This window comes from Pithys albifrons, chromosome 28 (genome assembly GCF_047495875.1).
Source record: "Pithys albifrons albifrons isolate INPA30051 chromosome 28, PitAlb_v1, whole genome shotgun sequence".
NCBI classification, from domain to species: domain Eukaryota; kingdom Metazoa; phylum Chordata; class Aves; order Passeriformes; family Thamnophilidae; genus Pithys; species Pithys albifrons.
This window is the reverse complement of record NC_092485.1, coordinates 5,693,686-5,708,497: the sequence shown is the minus strand read 5'-3', so window position 1 is coordinate 5,708,497 and position 14,812 is coordinate 5,693,686. Positions and strand designations below refer to the sequence as shown.

Sequence of the window (14,812 nt, the reverse complement as noted above, 5' to 3'; positions counted from 1 at the left end):
GTTTCCCAGGCTGAGCCTGGAGCACCCACATGATGGGAAGCAGAGTGACTTGTGTCTCCTCCCACCTGAGCTCCAGGGGCTTCTTGCATCCAGAAAAGGCAAATGTCAAACTGGCATGAGATTTTGACTTCTCAGCCCAGGCAGAGACAGAAGCTGGGAAGATGCTTGCTCAGGGAGCCAGGGAGGGAAAGGAAAGGGAGGATAAGGAGGAAAACTAAAACCTGGATCAAGGGCTGCATTTTCAAAGGCACTCAGCAAGTGTTTTTCTCTCAAGGCAGTGGAATAACCAGGGTCTGGATTTAGAAACCTGCCTGTGATGGAGATTGCCCAGAGATCAGTTCTGTTTGATTTAAAGCTCATTCCTGTGGACACAAATGCAACACACAGGTCTGGGTGACTGAGCAGAAGCTGAGAGGGAATCACCACCTCCTTCAGGTCACACAGAAGCAATGAGGAGACCCTGGAGTGTCCCTCAGCCCCACCAACCCCCTGGGAAATCCTCGGATCCAGGGGAGCTGCTGAGGGGCAATGGAGCAGCTCTTGCCATCTCGGCCGGAGTCCCTTTGCTGTGGTCTCGCTCCAGGGCAGAATTCTCAGTGCAAATTTGCAGTGTCCCCTGTGCTGCCCAGCCCAAGGGGCAGCTGGTGGTCCCAGGGGGCTCAGCCAGGCCCCCCAGGCACACAGAGCCCCTCGGGGCCCGGATCAGGCGATGTGTTACTGCCCAAGGCACAGCCCCGTGCGGAAGGGCTTAATTCCCGAACAAAAGCTGGACCAGCATCGCTGGAGCCAGGAGCAGACTCTGCTTAGGAAAAAAACCCTTTCTGCTGGCAACTGTAGCGAAAGGACTGAGATCTGGGTCTTCTTAGCAAACTGCTGGGCCTGGGAGTGCTTGAAAGGTTTCCTGGAGACACCAGTGCAGCGCATGGCAATGTGCCCCCTTTGCAGCCGCGCTCCCACCTCGCTCTCCCTGCACCAACCTCAGCGTGACCCTCTGGGGCTGACAGTGAACAACCAGTCCTGGCTCCTGCCACTTCCTTCGGAGCCTGCAATGCCAACTCCCTGCAAGATTACAAGCCAGAAAGAGCTGGGATATTCTCTGGGTACCAAGAGTGTCTTGTACTCTCAGATGCATGAGAGGAGATGTTAAACCACAGCCTTCAGAGGCAACACCGATAACGGTTCTTGCAAATGATCCCTCGTCTGCTTGTGCAGGTTCTTCTGCCCTCCTGACTCAGCTAATTCCGGCCTCTCAGACAGAGCAGGCTGTTAAATCAGCCCCAGGTTTCAGCAGCACAGCATTTTCTGTTTTCTAGTCTCTTGATCAAGTTTCCCAGAGAGAATAACGAGCATTTTTCCACTCACCTGGACACTGTGATGTATGTAATTAATGTTTACAGTAAAAGGTACATGTTGGAAAGAGCCAGGAAGTGGCAGGGCCTGGGGATTAACTTCCCAGCTCTTTTCTGCCTTTCTCAGTAGCCTGGGCAGACCATTGAGCTGCTCTGTGCCTCAGTTTCCCTCCAGCCAAGTGGGAGAAAGGAGGTCCACAGGTCTCCCCTGAATTTATCCAGACACTCCAGAGTACAGGTGAGCACATGGAGCTCAGCAAACACATCTATTCTGCACTTACCTGGCACTAAACCTGCCCAATTCATATTTAGGTGATTAATCATTAATGATGTTCCTTTATTAATGGTGGTAAAGACCTCCAAGATGGTAGAAAGTTCCCAGGTGGAAGATGCTACGAGATTATGTCTTCAAAACAACTTTACAAACACGTAAGATTTAAGTCTTCCTGAAAATGCCATCCTGCAATGGAATGACTGGATCAGACCCTTGGAAAGGCACCTGCTAATTAACTTGGTGTAAATTAATCAGCTTCAGACAGGATTTAGGGACTTTAATAGCTGAGTGCTGGCTTTTGTAGTGACAATTCCCAGAAGGACTTTGAAGTGGGCTGCCTGCTCCAAGGGGTGCTACAAACTCCAGGATTTGGGATTTGGGAACCAACAGCTGTTACTGCCTTACAAGGGGTATAAATCCCCCCCCACCCCAAAATCTGGGCCTTTGGGGCACTGACACACACGAGGAGAGGCTGAGGTGGTGCCAACCTCACTAGATAAGGCAGACAAAGGAGCTGCCTGGGAACCCAAGTGCCCAGGGCAGCTGGGACAGGCTGGGATCTGTTTCCTGACGTCCCTGTGGCTGCCAAAGGCTTGTCCTGCTGTCCCTGCCCGATGCCAGCCCTGCCTGCCCCAGCCTGGTGGGATTAGCTCTGCCAGGCCAGGGACAGGACCTGGCTGGCTGCAGAGTGTGGGCAAGTGCCCACAGTTAAAGCCATGCCTGGGAGAGGTTTAGGCTGACTTAGACTCAGGTGGGCTCCATCCAGATCAAAGCTTTGTTCTTTCTGCCACACAAAGGATATTGTGGTGGCAAAACCACTTAGGTATAACTTTATTTAAATCAGAATCTATGTAAAATAAACTGTGTTAATGTAAAGCACGACCATATTTTTGTAAGAGCATCTGCTGCTCCAGCTGTGCTGGCAAACAAACCTCCCCCAGCTCAGGAACCACTGGCACGGTGCAGCACAGCCCAGACCTCCCTGTCCTGAGCCCCAGAGGTTCTGGGGGCACACACACACCAGCTGGACTAGAGAAATGCTCATTGTCATGAGAAACAGAAACTGAGACTCCTGCAGTTAATTACAAGGGATATCAGAGCTGGGCCACTGGAGCCTAAACATTGGGGGGACTAAAAAACAAGCTGGGGAAAAAATTATAATATTCTGAAGGCCAGATGAAGATAACTATCAGAGGCTACACCCCAGCTGGCCCTGAGTCACCCCAGGACATGGCACTGGGCTGGCAGGGTGTGGCCCCAGCATCTGTACTGGGGAGCTGTCCCTCCGCCCACCACAGCTCTGCTGGAACTGGCTCCAGACAGAGGCCTCAGCACAACCCCAAACTTCAGAGGATGTTTTCCTCCAAAGAGGCTGGGAAGGGTTTTGTTTTTCTACCTGAAAATAAATACATTATCTGGTGCCCAGTGAATCTCTCCTCTTGCCTCCCTCGAGGCTGGGCTGAGCTGCCCATCCTTTATGGAAGGGCAGGGTTTGGCTGTGATGCCATGAAGGGGAATTTTGACTGAGGCTGCAGGACACAAACCCACCCTGTGGTGCCCTGTCTGTTGCTCCAGCCCAGGCTCACCACAGTGGGTCTCTCCACAGGGCAGCCTGGACTGGAGCTGGGCAGGAAACATTCTTCCCATCCCACAAAAATCCTCCTGTTCTCCATCAGGACAAACCCAAGACATTTCAGCACTTCTGGCCTTGTTTGCTAAAGAAACAAGCCAGCTGTGTGTGCCTGTTCTCCCTTTCCCATAAATTGTTCATCCTTTGGGTGATTTCAGCCAAGTCTGACTGACCAGCTGAAGGTACCACAGTGTCACACAAACAGGCAGCTCAGAAGACACTCAGGTCACACTTCCACTGAGAAACAGCTGCAGCCCTTCCAGACTCCAGATAACTCACACAGGAGCCTCAGTTTGGTGGGAAAGCAGCTGTGCTGCTCAGGGAGCAGCGTGTGGGAAGCTGTGCCACATCTGGGTGCCACCAGCTCTTTGCAGATGCACCTTGGTGCCTAATCCTGCACCCCAGCCCGGGTGTTATCAGGGCCCCGTGGCCTCCCTGCAAGCACACAGGTCAGAGATAAGCCAAAGGTCCTTTTGTGCTCCTGCCTCCCTGCCTGGGTTTCTTGGAATCCAGCTGCTCTCAAAGGAGAAATGAGACAAACAACTGTGTGGGGCCAGAGACTGATAGAGCTGCAGGAGCCCCTGGCACTGCCTTCAGTGCCCAGGCAAGAGGGAGAGGCTGCCCTGAGGTATCACCAGGCTCATGCCCCTCCACACAGAGAAGATTAAGGTGGGGAGGAGCTGAGAGCACATTCAGAGGCAGCTGTGCCATGAACCTGCAGGTTTTCAAAGGGACCCAGCACAGTTTGGCTCAGCCCCCTCCATTCCCCCAGCAAGTCCATTCTGCCTCCCTGTCTGTGTCAGTGCTTTGCTGGGGCTGCTCCAGCCCCTGAGAGCTTGGAAATAACCTCCAGTATGGATATTTGCACTTTTTATGTAGTGGCTGCTCAGTGCCCTGCCAGGGCAGCTCCTCTGCCCCCCTGTCCTCTGCTCCTGGGCTGTCAGGAAGTGTCTGCAGGAATTGTTTCAGGACAGAGATTGGGATCTGTCTGAAAGAGAGGAGAGCCCCTCTGCTTCTGGTCCCCATGTGTGACACAAAGCACCTCTCAGCCCATTCAAACCAACTTATTTTAACCTGACAAACATGCTAAAAGTATTCAGAAGTGTTTATTTACTTCCTGCACAGTAAAAGTTAAGGAGAAAATAGCTGCTCAGCAACGATCTCTGCTCACCTGCAGAGGCTGATGGTTGGATGCACAGCTGAGAACTGCAGGGGAGCCCTGAAGACAGAGCAGTTTCCACTCCCCGAGTCTTGGCAGTCTCACACCTGCAGCCCTGGCTCAGCCAGGCCCTTGCAGGCACAGGAGGTGCTGAAGATGTGTCTGGGTGCTTTGAGCTAAACCTACAAACCACTGCCTGAGAGCAGAGATCCTGCTGGTGGTCCTGAGCTCTGCTCATGGCCTGGGCTGAACCCTGAGCTCTGCAAGCTGCTGCTTTCACAGCCCTTCAACAGTTGCATCAGAGCTGAAAACCAACTGCAAGTGAGGCAGAAAAATGTGGCACCAGATCTTTGAGGAGAGACAGTGCATGAATGTTACACAACAGATCTGGGCAGCAGCTCCCCCACGCTCTGCCAGAGCCAGAATCACGGGAGATTTTCCCCATCCTGGTGCTGTCCCTGCTGCTCTCACACCCCCTCAGCTGTTTGCCAGGCCCCAGCACCAGGATGCCAGAGCTGAGCATCCCCTCTGCCCAACTCTGGGCTCACTCTCATGGCACTCAGGATTTGGAGCATCCCAAACCATGAGATTCCATCATTCCCTGCATTGTCCAGCCCACACACCTCAGGACAAGTGACCCACACTCTGTACCCCCAGGCTGGATTGGTGGCCTGGCTCTCTCCTGTGCAGGATAACAGAAAACTGCTGAGGTAAAGATAAAACCATCATCTCCCCAGATGAAGAATTTGGGGAAATCTCGAAAATCTGAGACTCTCTGGGGTATTTCCAGTGGAGAGGCTGCTGGGTGCTCTGCTTGTCAATGCAATTAAATACTCCAGCCAAAAAAAAGGGCAAACCTCCCATTTTATTTATTTATTTTTCCTTGCTCAGGCTGGAAATTCAAACAGGGCTGGTTTGGAAGGTACTTTCCATTAGCCTGGAGTCCATCTGTGCTTGCCTGGGCCCAGCTCCCCCATAAAACATGTGCACATAGAAACCTGAGCTGGCCTGAAAAGCACCAGCCCCTGAATACCTGAGTTCAGAACAGGCTTTTTCCAAGAGAAAAGCCCTTGGAAGACAAATCCCCAGCTGCTCTGGAAAGGAATAACACAAACTTCACAAAACTCTTGGGTTAGAGCTTGCAGACTGACATCCACCAGCTCCACTGCCAGCCTGGTGCCAGCAGAATGCCCCCAAACAGAAGGGCAGGCTGGATCTGTCTCCACAGGGATGCTGCTCCTCACCTCTTGTGATGGGGTTTGGCTACAAACCCACAACAGAGCTGACTGGACTGTGTCTGATTTTGGAGTTCAGGCACCAGTGCAGGTCTCAGCCCTTGGGCATTCCAGGCAGAGGCACAAAGAGCTGCTTTGCTGCTTTGCACGAGGGATTTGGCCCAGCCCAGGGACACCCTGCACTCAGGTGGGGTGAGCCCAGCAGGGACCTGCACAGGCAGCAGGGCTGGCCTGGGCTCTGATGCAAAGGGAAAACAGGACACTTGACTATTGGAACTCTGGGGTTGTTCCCTGCCCCAAATCTCCCATTTGCCCAACTGAGAGGGGTTCCTGCAGTGCAAGAGCAAGGGCAGGGCCAAGGCAGCATCCTGCAGCAGCCTCCTGCACCCACTCCAACTTCTGCTCTCACATAGGAAGTTGATAAAAACCTCACTTGGTTGCAAAAAAGAAAATCAGATTTCAAAACCACTGTTCAAAGGGCTCCAGAGCCTCAGAGCAGTCCTGGCATTAACCCTTCCCAGAAGGTCCCTTCCAGCTGCACCTGAGGCAGGGCAGGGGCTGACACCAGATCCCTTGGGCTCACCTTGCTCAGCTCTTGGGGGCTTTTTGTTCCCTGAGCTCTTGCTTAAGTTCTCTTCCAATGTGGCTTTTACCTTGGGACCTATCGCGTGTCAAATCTGCTCTCAGCAATAACCAGGTTGAGGGGAGGAGGGGATGGAGGCAAGGAAGGGTTTGGAAAAGCTGCTGCCTCAGTTACTGTGTCCACCCTCTGCAAAAGGTGAGCAGATGGGGGGAAAAACAGTGGTAGGTTTGCTGGAAAAACCCATCACCCTGTCAGCAAAACACTTGGCTCCTGGTGGGGAGAATCAGCTACTTGGTGATTGCAAAGGCTTTCCCAGTTCTGGGTTCCAGCTCCCAAATCCTGATTCCAAGGGGCACCAATCCATGCCCAGGAACCCACCTGACACACAGGACACCCCTGAGCACCGAGGTTTGCTCAGAGGGTCAGCACAGCCCTGGCTCTCTGTGGAGTGTGTGGAGAAGATTTGGCCTTGGAGCTTCAGTTTGGGAAGTCACAATTGGAGCATCCTCACTGCCAGGTAGGAAAAATGCCACAAAACAGGGCAGTTTTCAGCCATTTTTTTTTCCCATTTCCCTTAAGACCTGCCACTGAGGGCAGAGCAGAGGGAAGTGCAGGAGCCACAACAGCAGCTCAGCCATCCCCACAGGAGCTGCTCCTGCCAGCCCAGGAGGCAGCTGGGGAACACCCTGCCTGCAGGGGAGGAGATTCCACCTTTCCTGGGATCCCAGACAGCGGATTTGTCCCAACACTTTGGAAGCCTCCTGCCAACTCAGTGGAGCTGCACAAACCCTCCCTGCCAGGCCTGGCCCCTTTGCAATGTCCCTGTTGTTGCAGGGGAGCTTTGCACAAGGTCCCAGCCCTGTGACTTTCCTGCCGGGCAGTTTCTGGGCACTCCATTTGCCCCCGTGCTGTGGCTTGTCTGGGCTGTGCTGCCTGGGGAGCAGGTGCCCTGTGCTCCTCAGCCCTCTCCCCTCCTCTCTCTGTGCCTGTGATCAAATCAAGCCTGTTCAACTGCCACAGCCAGATGTGGGGACTTCATCTGTCACACACCAAAGGCAAACAACCCCTGGTGACAGTTGTGTGCACGTGAAGCGTGGCCTGTGCCCCCTGTGCCCCACAGCCACAGGGGCTCTGCCTGGCCCGTGGGAACTCACTTTAGCAGCCCTTCAGAGCCCCAGTCTCAGCCTTTTCCCCCAAAATAGACCCTGCTGGTGTGAGGCTGAGGAAGTGCCTGCTCTGCCAGGCTCCATGTGCCCCCCATACAAACACAACCCTCCCTCTGAAGTCTGGGCACAGCTCAGTCCTCCTTGCCTGAGGAGCCTTTTCCTGCTCTTCCCCATCTCCATGGGCCAATATCAGCCTGTTCCCTCCATTTCAGAGACCACCTTCCCTCCATCCAGTTCCACAGCTACAGAAAACTCGCTCAGATCAGTTCTTGGGGTGACACCAGAATCCTCTTGGCTTGATGGAATTCCTCACACCAGACCCCAGTGACACAGTCGTGCCTTGAGGGAAACTTTGTCCAGGGATGTTTTCCAGCACCAACAGTGTTTAGCCACAAACATTTTCTTCACTCAGTTGTTTTCCTGTCTCTTCAAAATTGCACTTCCTAGGGCAGAGGAATCAGGGATTTCCCAGCCCACCATCACCAGGTGGGACCCTCAGAGGGACCAAGACCAGTCCCCAGGGAATTGCACAAGAGGAAGGAAAGTTAAGGGAGGTTATGGAGAAACCCTCAGATGGAGAGAGGAAGGGACAGAGCTGTGAGGGAGGAGGGGACATGATCTCTGTGCCTGTGCCCAGGGCAGGGGTTGAGCACACAGGACCTATCGAGTGCTGCCAGCTGGGGCAGCTCCCCAGAGCTGTGGGGCACAGGGCTGGCACCCCTGGGGACCTTCACCAGGGGCTGCTCCTCCTTTCTTTCTGTCTCACTCCAAAGCCTCGACTTCCAAAAAGGGCTTTGCTCCAAGATCAAAGGTTGTCCCCTTGGGCTCTCAGGTGCCAATGACTCCATTAACACTAGAAAAGCAGCAAACCCTTCCTGCCCTGGCACCTTTCGTTAATAGCGGTAATTACGGTAATGAGTAATTATGGCAATAGGGGAATTATGGAAATAAGGGTAATTATGGTAAGAAGGGTAATTACGGTAATGGTGGTTAATACGGTAATGGGGCAATTTCCCCCAAATTTGAGTGCCCCTTTCCCCAAAATTTGAGTGTCCTTTCCCCAAAATTTGAGTGCCCCTTTCCCCAAAAGGGCAGGAGATGGCCCGGAATCAGCAGCACATCCTGAGCAGTTGGGCCACCCCCCATCTCTGCCTCAGCCCTGGTGTGTCCCTGCTGCTCCTGGAGCCCCAGAGCCCCACACTGCCCTGCCAGGCTGCTGTGGAGGGGGGACAGGACCCCCTGAGGCTGCAGAGCTCTGGCAGGGGGGGCAGTTCTGGGTTCCCACTGGCTCTGACTCAAGCCCTCCACAGCCTTTGGGGTGGGGAGAGCCAGCTGGAGGAGTTTTTCCAGCTTGGGTTGATTCCACGACATGATGTGGAGCCTCCCTTTCCTCTCCAGGAGGGCAGCACAGGTGGCAGAGGGCAGAGAGTGCTTTTTCCACCACCCAAGGCTCCTCCTGGAGCAGCCTGGCTGCCCCTCCCACCTGGAAAATGGGATTCTTCCATGGGCACAGGCAGAGGGAGGAGGGATGTACAGACACAGCTGGGCAGGTCTCTCCATTCATTGGCAAGAAGATCCTTAACCATCTAACTCCAGTTTGAACACACCTCCACAGCAACAAGGAGGCTTTTCTTGAAGGGTCTGTGATATTTAGCAACACAGCTCCTTCTGAAGTCAAGGAAGGCCATAAAAGAGCCAGTTTTTGGGAGAAGGGAAAAAAAGTCCCCCCCAAAAAATGAATGTTATTCAAGTGATTTAACAAACCTCACTCTCCCAACAGTCTGTTTCAGGGTTTCTTTCCAAGAAGTCTCCCTTTTCCCCAAGGATCCTGGTTTTTTTTAGCACAGATGAATCAACTTCAGACTTTGTTCTTGGGAAGAATCTTTTATCAGCTTCTTGTCCTTACAGGGACAATTTTCATTTCATCTGCAAATGGGGACAAGGAGCTGATTGGATCAAACAAGAATCTGCCCAAACCCAAGCTCTAAACTCAGCCTGAACTGTTGAGACGGTCCAATAAGTTCACACAAGTTCCTACATCTCATCCATTGCTGTTGCTTCTGTATTTCCAGCATCCCACTGGGAAGAAAAAAGTGACTTTCATCAGCCCCTGGGCTCAGATTTATGGACAGAGGCATTTGCTCAAAGTGCTTTGCTAAGGAACACCAGGAGCTTAAAAGGACAGATTTAATGGGCAAGAAGAGGTGACAACTGTCCCTCTCAACACCGTTATTGTCACCCACTCCTGTAACTCCAAGCATTTGTCCAGCTCTTCCAGGTTCTTCAGCTGTTTGCCCCCATTCCATTTTAATGATAAAATGGAATGATCAAGATAAAATGGAAATGGTAAAAGCACCCTCAGCAAGGGAATCTGATTGTCAGACACAAACCCTGAGAGCAGGGACAGAGCCAGGCCCTGCCAGGCTCCTGTTCTGGCCAGTTCCCAGCACCAGGTTCCCCATCCCTGTGGGAAGAACCTCCAAACCCTCTGAGTCCAGTCTGGGAGGAGTTACCAGCCATGCCCATGTGTGAGGCCCAGCAGAGCTGTGTGGGCTCCTCAAAACCACCCAAACCCCTCCCTGTCCACCAGAAGTGCCCAAGCAGGACCCCAAGTCCAGCTGGGATTGGCACCCACAGACACACAGCCACAGCTCAGAAGAGTTTTACAAACTTTCACATTGTTTTGCTCTGAAGCAGAGCCAGGTCAGCCCACAACCTGCTGCAGGAATTACTCACCTGGCCACGGATGCTCCGTGCCAGGGGGAATGTGGGCAGCTCTGCCCAGCTCCCATCCAGGAGCTGCCTGGAGAGCAGCATGTCCCACTACCCCATCCCCATCCCCATCCCATCCCCATCCCATCCCCATCCCCATCCCCATCCCATCCCCATCCCCATCCCCATCCCCATCCCCATCCCATCCCCATCCCATTCCCATCCCCATCCCCATCCCCATCCCCATCCCCATCCCCATCCCCATCCCCATCCCCATCCCTATCCCCATCCCCATCCCATTCCCATCCCCATCCCCATCCCCATCCCCATCCCATCCCCATCCCATCCCCATCCCCATCCCCATCCCCATCCCCATCCCCATCCCCATCCCCATCCCCATCCCCATCCCATTCCCATCCCCATCCCCATCCCCATCCCCATCCCCATCTCCATCCCCATCCCCATCCCATCCCCATCCCCATCCCCATCCCCATCTCCATCCCCATCCCCATCCCCATCCCTATCCCCATCCCCATCCCCATCCCATCCCCATCCCCATCCCCTTCCCGATCCCATCCCCATCCCATCCCATCTCCATCCCATCCCCATCCCCATCCCATCCCCATCCCCATCCCCATCCCATCCCATCCCCATCCCCATCCCATCCCCATCCCCATCCCATCCCCATCCCATCCCCATCCCCATCCCCATCCCCATCCCATCCCCATCCCATCCCTGGGTGTTCATGGAGGAGCAGGTTCCTCCCCCAGCCGTGCCCTGAGCAGGCCCCACCCTGGCTGTGGTTTCCTGCAGTGACAATGGTGTTTGTCAGAGCCAGCAGAGAAAGCCCAGTGTGGGGAGTGCCTGGTGTGGAGCTCCTGCTCTGGGCTGAGGATGTGACCCCCTGGGGCACCTCCCTGTGCAAATCCCACGGGGACACCCAGCACAGACAGCTCTGGGAGCTGCACCTGGCAAGGTGTGAGCCAGAGGGGTGTGCAGGAGCAGGCACTGCCATCTGTGTTCCGAGGGTGCCCTCTGTGTGTGCAGCACTGCCTGGGACAGCCCGACCCTCTGCCCTCTGGCAGTGACATCAAACACAGGCTGTGTTTGCACCTGCCCAGTCAAGGAGGAGGGAGGAGGATTCAATAAGGCTCTGACTGATCCATCCACACCAGGGAGGAGGCAGAGGACACGTGTCCCTTCTCCCAGGGTCCCTCTAGCTGGTTTGAAGGATCCCTTAATGGGCCAGCTCATCACTGGCTCTCCCTGATGCCACTGGGAATGGGATGATTTGCAGCATCCCTGATCCCAAGGGACTGCACCAGGGGCTGTTACATCCAGCAGCTGGCACTGGTTTGTCCAAAGCCAGGCTGGGAAGTGACAACAACAATTTACAGATGAGATTGGGCAGAGAACTTGTTATCCTGTCCAGTGCTGGGGGGAACATGAGGACCATTTGTGTTTTCTGTAGGAATCTGCACTGGGGACCATCCCCAAACCTGCAGTGCTCCTCTGCCTGCTCTCTCAGCAAACCAGCATCCCAGAATTGCCTCAGAAAATAAAGTTCACATCAAACCAGTTGCACAAAAGCAGCTTTAATCCATCTCCTCATCACCTTTGGACCCCAGAGCTCAGGCAGAGGGACAGGAGGGAGCAGCACATCCCCTGAGTCACTGGGGAGGCAGGAGGAGCTGACCAAGATCCCCCCCAGTTCAGGGCAGCAGGGGCTTGGACAGCCTGGAGGGGGGGGTCACATGCCTGGAGGATTAGATAAGGCCCTGACTCAGGAGCTTCTCCATCAGCTGAATGTTGAAATAAAGGGCTCAGCAAACACTCCTCAGCCCAGGCCTGGGGTGAGCAGGAAGGATGCTCTGACCCCCCAGCTTGGCTGGACAGAGCTCCTGCTGCCCTGAACTGTGGGGGATCTCGGTCAGCTCCTAAACTGACCAAGCTCTGCTAAGCTCAGACTGCCTGTCAGGGGCTGGCTGGGAACACCTCAGCTCTGTCCAGCTGTTTATCTGCAGATAAACCACAGGATTCTCCAAAGACAGTCAGTTTTCCTGTGGAGCCTGGAATTTTGGGAGCACACTGCACCCTCCAAGAGCCCAATTCCCTTCCCCTCTGGGGGATGCAGCTGATTTCCTGCTCTCACTGTGTGAGCTGCACTCCCAGCACCTGGATCTTGTTATGTCTCTGTTAGATCAAAGAGCCTCCACCACAGACACCTTCTCCCCTGTGGTTATTTACTGGTTTGACTAAACCTCTCCAAGCTTTACTCTGAGAAATTCCACCCTGGAACACTTAACTCACACCCTGAGAGGTGTTTTGCATTCTGGAAACTCTTCTCCACTCCCTGTGCCTGTTGTATCTTTTGGAAAAGTGAGTTTAAATTCCAGATAGGACCTCTGAGAACTATCCAGAGAATTATCCACATCCCCTCCTTGCTGGGAAATCCTTTCTGGATCAGCCTCCTGTACCAAATAACAAACCCAGCAAGAATCTTTTACCCAGAGAGCCTTTGATACCCCCACAGTAACAATGCAGCTGCTTTGGACTAACAAACAAATAATATTCCTCAAATACAGAAAACATCTCAAAACCATAAATAAAATAATAAACCCCAACAGCTCCAGTGTGGCTGTAACCCCTCTGTGCTTGAGTTTCATTCCTGCAAGGCACAAGCCAAAGCCCTTAGGGGGAAAATCCCCAAAACATTCTCAGAAGGGCAGTTTATCCCCTCCTTGCCCAGCAGCTTCTTCCTTTGCCTAGAAGTGTTTGTCACTGTCCAACTGCCCCCCAACCACCCCCAGGTCTGGTCAGCCAAAGAATGTGGGGGCTCAGAGGAGCTTTCCAGTACCAAGTGGGTGCAGGTTTGGCATCCTCACAGCTGGGGGGGGAGAGAATCTGCATGAATTCAGTGTCGAGTTAAGTGGCTCAGAAACCAGAACATCTTGGTCACAACGTGCCCTCTGGTGGCAGCAGGGCTGGGACAGACCCAGCCCGGGCAGGTGCCACCTGCCTCCTCTGGGGACCAGCTGCTTCGGGTCTTGGGCTTTCCCTGCCCAAAATGTCATCAGTTCCTAATATGTTCTTTCTAAAGATGAATTTTCAGCAGCTTTACAGCTCCCCCCGGGTCTGTGTGTGCCAAAACAACTGCTCAGCTCTACCCCAACAAGGGGAACGTTCTCCTGCCTGGGGTCAGAGCACCTGAGAATCCCAACTCCTGCCTCTTCTTTTAAAGCACCTCCTGTAACTCTGAGTGAACCCCCACACTCTTTCTCCTTTCTCAGCCTGACACCAACGTTAAAGTTTTTGTTGTTGCTAAAATGCCAAACGAGGGGGAAGGTTCCAGCCTTTGGGAAAACACCACCTGGGAAGGCACACAGACTATCCCCATCCTGCATCTCCTGTTTTGCTGCCAGCTGACCGATTTCCCAGCTCTCCAGAGGAAACTGGCACATTAAACTGGCCAGTTCTCCCGTGCCAGGGTCACTGCCCACTGCAATGGGCTCGGAATTAAAGTTGCTGCCTCCACCTACAGACACAACCTGCCCACGGGGCTTTTCTTCCCAACTTTGTCCCTTTTAAATTGGACTCATAGAATAATAAAATCCCAGAATATTTGGGTTGGAAAATCCCTCCCAGCCCACGGAGCCCACCCTGTGCCTGGTGCCCACCTTGTCCCCCAGCCCAGAGCTCTGAGTGCCACGGCCACTCCTGCCTTGGGCACCTCCAGGGCTGGGCACTCCAAACCTCCCTGGAGCCCCTTCCAGTGCTGACCACCCTTTCCAGGCAGGAATTCCTGCTGCTGTGCCCCCTTCCCTGGCACAGCCTGAGGCTGTTCCCTGGAGCAGAGCCCGACCCACCCCAGTTCCCCCCAGAGCTCTCCCACAGCCATGCCAGGGACCTTGGAGCATCCCTGGCACACCCTGCCCCACCAGCCCTGCCCACATTGTCATCCCTGAGCCCAGAGCAGGAGATTTCCCTCCAGACCACACTGGCAGCCTCTGAAACCACTTTGCCTCCTACCTTTGGTGATCAAGAAGTTTGCTTTGCTTCAGCAGGTGCCTTTGCTTGGAACAGTCCAACCTGCAGCTCCCTCTGCCTCCTCCTGTCCCTGCTTTGGGAGGGATGTGGCTGCTGCAGCAGGTGAGGCCCAGCAGGCTGTGGGAGCTGTGCTGCCATCCAGCCCCGGGGCATCAGCACCTTTAATTCCCAGCCTGGCAGTTGTTGTTTACATCACCTTTTGCCCCTCTGTCACGTGCAGCAATTGGTTCTCACAGTGTTCTTGCTCTCCCACACATGTGCTAGCACAGGAAGAGAGGGGTGGGAGCTGGAGGGGGTGGTTTCCTGTGCTGTGTTTCTGAAACACTTTGGGGACAGCAGAGCTTTGATCGCAGCCATGGGAGCACACGGGGTGGTCACAGCGAGTGCAGCTCAGAACACACAGTTCTCACAGCAGGAAACCCTCTCTGCTCCCATGGTTACAGAGCTCCTGGGGCTTCCTGAGGGGCTTCACTGAAGGATCTCCAAATGGGAAGGTGATGCCAGGGCAAGAGGTTTGTGTTCCTGGTCACCCTGCAGAGGCAGGAGCTGGGCTTGGTGTGAAATATGGAATATGACAAGCTCAGCTCAAGTCAGGGTGTTCTTTGCTACAAGACCTTTGTGTGCTCTCAATCCTACCCAGCAAGAAGGGAGAGCTGC

At 54.1% G+C, this 14,812-nt stretch overlaps 1 protein-coding gene across 2 annotated transcripts in view; it reads right to left on the bottom strand.

Annotated features, from left to right (window-relative positions):
* CCND3 (cyclin D3) overlaps positions 1 to 14,396 on the bottom strand; it is a 38,519-nt gene extending 24,123 nt beyond the window's left edge. For both annotated transcript variants that reach the window (XM_071578759.1, XM_071578760.1), the window contains exon 1: positions 14,138 to 14,396. The gene's annotated coding sequence lies outside the window, so the exon portion shown is untranslated. The remainder of the gene's footprint in view (positions 1 to 14,137) is intronic.
* Positions 14,397 to 14,812: the final 416 nt, after the last annotated feature.